The sequence below is a fragment of the Lissotriton helveticus genome, chromosome 1_1 (assembly GCF_964261635.1).
Source record: "Lissotriton helveticus chromosome 1_1, aLisHel1.1, whole genome shotgun sequence".
In the NCBI taxonomy this organism is placed as follows: Eukaryota; Metazoa; Chordata; class Amphibia; order Caudata; family Salamandridae; genus Lissotriton; species Lissotriton helveticus.
Window position 1 is genome coordinate 423,509,641 of NC_136057.1, and position 6,000 is coordinate 423,515,640.

Here is a 6,000-nt window from a genome sequence, read left to right on the forward strand (position 1 = left end):
AACAAACAACTGTGTTAGCATGCAATTCCGATCGCTTGTATTAACCACGAAATAAAAAACCACAGCTGTTCCAAATAGTGAATAAGGGAAGGAAAAGGCATGAAGAGAATCAATGAAGAGACAGAGAAGGGAGAGAGACGTGAGAAGTTTTTACCTCTCGAGAGGTCTATTGAGAGAGTGACGAGGGATCACCCTTATGGGTATCGCCAGAGGGCACAACAACCCATTCAACCTCCATCCTGGAATCAGGGGAGAGGCGAGAGGGGTGCCCGGGAACAACAGAATAATGTGCTCATTACGCTGCAAGGGCATTAGAGTTTCAGTTAATATGTATCACGTGTGCATCTTCAAGTAAAGTGTCCTGCTTTCTATTAATCCTATTAAAATCTTTGTTTTCATCACACTTCAGAATTACAAAGAAAAATGATTCATTTTTGTACTTTGATAATTGCTTATACAATTTGGAATGTGTACAGTTCATTACCCGATATGTGAATATTGTTGTGTTAGGAAGTAAAAGTACTCAAGTTTCGAATTAGCAGCACTTTGTTAGAAGATGTAGCCCAATTTTTGACATTTTGTCTTTCAATGGGCAGCAAATGTGACAGAATACACTCAAAATTGAAAGGCATCTTTATTGTTCATTCACATTCTGAACTCCAGCATGATTATTTCTGGGGTGCTGAGGAACCCCCAACACCCCTTCTTCCAGTGCCTATAGACACTGATTTCTCCATTCAATATATAACTAACATTCATGGCATGCAAAACAATCAGATAACCACATAAATAGTAATGAGGATGTAGGGGAAAGCACTTGTGAGATCCACAAGTTAAAATACAAGCTTAGTATCTAAGAGCTATCTAAGAGCTATCGTGTGTGACAAAGTTACTGTTTGCTAAATATCCACATAGAGGCCGTACATGAAAATGTAGAGACAGTGAAGTGGACTACTTCAGTGATATAAAAGGTAATGTAAAACAATACAGCAAATTAAGAACACTGCCTAGATTGACAGTTGTGTCCACAATCACAGAGAATTTGCAAAGCAGTAACTGTAAAGGTGGAGGAACTTCATGCACAGCCAGGGTAGACCAAGACCTAGAGAGGAATAATTCTTAACAGGAAGGAAGGGAAAACAGAGAATGGAGGCAACCAGAATAGGAAGGAACAAAGCGGTGGAAGTGTGGAAAGGATGGCAACACTCAGTAAAAATGAGGATTAAGGGATTTAAGAAAGCAATGATTAAGAAAATGGTATGATTGAAATAAGTGGAAGCTCAACAAAAAAGCAGGGAGTAATGACAACGGGTCCTAAACTATATATTGTGATTGCTAAGCTTTTGACAAACTTAATGTAACAAGTCTTACATAATTGAACTTGTCCTGCGGCTTTGCAGAGATGATCTGGATCCACCTCCTTTATTCCCTACCTTTCATTTGAGAGATACAGAACTACTACCAGAAAGATGGTTAAGCCCAGGGAGGGGGATCTTGTGTTGTGCTGTTTCTGCATCTCAGGCCTGTTGTCGAAAATAAAAAATAAAAGATAAGGCTTGATTGCTTAATGCCCTTGTTGTCGGTGCTAAAATTCCCAAGCATCCCCTAAGTCCCTAAGCATGTAAATAACTATTGAATACCCGCAAATATCTGGAGAGTAGAGGATGCAGCGCTAATGTTGAAGAATCCTAATACTACTTTGAATCTTTAGGTTTGTCTTGGGTTTTCAGGGGAATGTATGGAGTGCCGAAGTCTTCTGAACTGTTAATCTTCTTGTCTAAAGTAAACATACAATAAGTCGCATTTCTATTCTTCACTGTAAACAACTGTTTAGTATTCTTTACATTTTTCTCCTTGGCACTCACATGGCCACTTACAAGGTTCTGTTAAGAATGATGGTCCATGGGATCCTCAAGGAGTTTGCAAACACTCCTATTCTCTGAAGCTACTCTCCTTTGTAGGCTATAGTTGTCTTTCAATCAATCAGTGGATCTGTAGAGCCCGGCTCAATACCCAGGAGGGTATGCAGGTGCTGTGGGTCAATTTGGTTAATGATGGAATCAGTTGAACAGCCAAACCTTGAGTGCCTTCCAGAATTCCAGGAGAGAGGTGGAGGTCTGAGTTTTCAAGGGGAGGTAGTTCCAGGTTTTTGCCGTGAGGTAGGAGAAGGATCGTCCTCCGCTGTAGCGTCAGTGGATGTGGGGGGTGTGGTTGATAGGGAGGGATGTGGAAAGCAGGATTCTGGATGGTTGGTGGAAGTTCAGTCAGTGGTTGATGTAGACCAGGCCTTGGTTGTGCAGGTCCCTGTGGAGTTTCCTGAGGTGAGGAGTGATGAGGGTTCTCCTGGGGAGGTCAAGGGTGAATCTGACAGCGAAGTTCTTTATAGACTGGAATCTCTGCAGAGGTGTGCGATGATTCCTGCGTCCAGTGTGTTACCGTAGCCCAGTCAGCTGGTGACTAGGGCTTGAGTGACAGTTTGTTTGGTGTTGATGGAGAGCCATTTCTAAGAATTTACGTAGCATGCAAAGAGTGAGAAAGCAGGCAGAGGAGACTGCGTTGATCTGGGATTTCATGGATTGTTTGCTGTCCAGGATTATGCTGAGGTTTCCAGCGTAGTCTGTCAATTTGGGTGAGGGTCCAAGTACCGAGGGCCTCAAGGAGTCATGTCAAGGGGAGCTGGTGTTGCCAAAGATCACCCCTTCTGTTTTGTCCTTGTAGAGCTTCAGGCAGTTGTACCTCATCCAGTCGGCGACGCTCATTGTGCACCTGTGGAAGTTGGTTCTTGTGGTTGCGGGTTTTGAAAGTTAGAGGATAAGCTGTGTGTTGTCCGCATAGGAGATTCATGAACTCTGATGATGTTGGTCAGTAACAATAAACAGGCTTGATTAGATGAAGCGATGCGGTGGTAAGCGCTTACAGTTTGTTTTCTCCTTTTCTTTCAGGGTAAAGGTCACTAGAGAGCGTGGCTCGAAGTTATCAGCAGACGGGCAGGAGGCGCTGTGCTTTCCGAAATCAGCAGGTAAGTGAGAGGAGAGCCTTCTCTTAACAACTCTTTGAGGCAAAGCACAGGCTTGGACGTGGTTTAAATACTACTGCCCCCAATATGGCCGCCCAAATTTGCGAAAATCTCATAGGAATTCAGCAGCTCTAGTGGTAATCACAAAATACAAAGATTCAAGTCAGAATAACGTAATTTCAGCAACCATGGCCATAAAAGTATTAACAAGACAAATTAAAAGTCATTATTAATGACTAAAGCAATAAATATTACAAAAAAACACAATTTGATAATGAAAACAATATTTCTTGTAAGTAGCAACTAAGATAAAATCTTGCATATGGTTGTGGAAAAGCCAATCAATCACTTAAAATAAACAGTGCAACAAAAAGGATATAAAGGAACACATTGTCACAAGTAAAGGGAAAGGGGCTTTTTGGCAACTGCACAGTTGTATAGCGGCTGTCAGTCAGTTATAAGTATGCAAAGCGCAATGCTATGCCTTAGTGTACCTAGCTGCCTGCAAATAGGTGATAGCCAAAGAGAGGGTACACGTGTATAGCCAGGGCAAGCAGAAAGGGTGCAGGGAACAGTTTCTTTAGGGAAGTTACATGCTGGGCAAACCGGAGAATCTGGTACCAGCAATTTAGAGGTAAATTATTTCAGAAGTAAAGTTCCCACTCTAAACTGTGAGTAAAACTTCCTATCCATCGGCACAGTAATTATGTCCCAAAGAAACTCAAAGACCCAAGAGAACTTAAAATCCAGCCACCTGCCCGACAAGGTACCCCTGGCAGCTTTACGGGCATCTTCAGACATTGCTTTTACTCAATAGAGCTTTTTCAAAGACTCCTTTTAGGGAATGTGGCCATTCGACGGCTTCTCTCATACGTCAACCAGGCAAAAGGAGGTAAGTGTCTTTTTGATGTGTTTGAGCCAGGTGATTTTATTAAAGTGATCTAACTTAATGACATCCTGTAAGTCAGTAGCATAATGAGTTAGCTCTGGGGTAGACCATAATCTCCACCAATACAGCACTGGGCGCAACCTGGTTTTACCTTCTACCCATTTTAGGTTGAGCCTAGAGCCAGCGTGCATGTAGCCTAGAGCCAGTATGCATGTGCTGCTCTGTGAGACTTGTTGTAGTGGGTAGGGAATAGAAGCCGCCCGCCCACTCTCCACCCATATTTGCCATTGGCTTGTGTCATTGTCTGTCCTAAATGCTGGCTTCTGATTCATAAATAGGCTTGTTAGTCCCTCCTGAGTACGGCCTCCACTATTTTCTTTATTCAGTTTCTCTTACTGCAGGTATGCCTTGCTTTGGTGCTTGTTGTCCCCTGCCCTCCCTCCCATTGTCCGTACCTTTTTACCTACCTCCCCTCCCATTGTCATGCCTTCTTTACCCCCCACCCTCCTGTTGTCCGTGCCTGCTACCAACTTCCAATGCCCGCCTCCCTCCCTCCTGTTGGATGCCTACCATCTGCAATGCAATATGTCTCACGTTTACGTGAGTTTGAGCTAATGGCATTGTAAATGACTATGCCTTTTATTTATGTTTTGGTTTTTAAAACCTAAATAAAACGCGTTGTCATTTACAATGTCAATAGCGTAAACGCGCGCAAATGCGAGACCTATTGCATTGCAAATGCTTGTTATAACCCATGTCCAATGTCTCAGGGTAAGGAGGAGTGCTGGGCGGTAGGAGGACAACAGTTCTCAAAAATGTGTTCTCCGATCTAATCAGTTCATTGATGTTAATGAAGCCCCAGAGCTATGCCCTGTAGAGTGTAGAGCCTAGTGCCTTCGCATCAAAGCTCTGGAAGGCAGGTGCTACAGGTTTGCTGAAGAAAGCTCGATGCTGTTACTAATGTGTGAATTCCATGACCTATTAGCAGAAAGAGTGACACTCAGGTAGGTTAAAGAGTCCCCCTTCCCGAAGGTATTCCCCCTACCCCAACACTAAGCTCCCTTTGTGCTGGCTACAAATCATAAGTTTCGCTTTTGCGGTGCTGATTTAGGGTGGGCGGAATTTGCGTAATCTCAAAGCTCCGTGAGCGCACAGTTCCGCAAACATGCAGAATTGCTTGTTCCGCCCGTTCGCGATACCTTTTTCCTCTTTGTGAACACTGCGTACTCAGGGGAAAATATCTCGCGAACAAGCATTTTGCAAACGCAAACAAGCAAAAAAATTCCAAGAAACCACAAAATTGTGGGCAATTCCGCGTTCTCCGCGGAACGCAAAATTACCCAAATTCCGTGAGTGTAACGGAATTTACCAATAAACAACACTGAGAGATGCCTTAGGAGACCAGAATCTTTTCAGACCGCTGGTCCTGTGTGCTTCAGCATATTCTGGTATGGGTGTTTTCATGAAGGCTTATAACTATGGACAGAATATCAGGGGCAATCCCATTTCACTGAGAACTTGACATAATTTTGCGCAAGAGACCAAGCCTAACGCACATTTTAGACAGATAAAGGCAACTTAGAGGTTGCCTTTGCCGATTTTACCACTGTCTTCCAATGGATTAAAACAAAGCAGAAAACTTGAAAGATGGTAGATACTCTTCCCTGGAACACAGACTGAAAGGGGCTTAGGACAACATTTGGATCTACACAATCCTAGCTTCTGAATAGTATAGAGTGGCTAAAAACCTTTTGGGTGTAGTAGGCGTAGTGGGGCTTCGCGAAGCTACGCGAAGTGCGCGAGAAACTATGCCCACCTACGCACTTCGCATTGCCCCACTACGCGCCGCCTGCCCCCCTCCCCTACATACCTTATTTTTGTTAAAAAGCCTTACAAAAGTAAATAAAAAGCACTTACCTTGTCCGCTGCGTCCGGGGCTCCCTCTTCTAATCGCACCGCCGTCTTGGATAACAATGTGCATGCGCGGCCGCCCGCGCATGCGCATTTCTCGCGAGAAATACAACCACACACATACAACCACACACATACAACCACACACATGCAACCACACACACACATCCACACACACACACAA

General features: G+C 43.8%; 1 protein-coding gene across 2 annotated transcripts in view; it reads left to right on the plus strand.

Annotated features, from left to right (window-relative positions):
* LOC144810497 (uncharacterized) overlaps positions 1-6,000 on the plus strand; it is a 544,676-nt gene that overhangs the window by 101,943 nt on the left and 436,733 nt on the right. For both annotated transcript variants that reach the window (XM_078673788.1, XM_078673789.1), the window contains exon 2: positions 2,943-3,019. The gene's annotated coding sequence lies outside the window, so the exon portion shown is untranslated. The remainder of the gene's footprint in view (positions 1-2,942; positions 3,020-6,000) is intronic.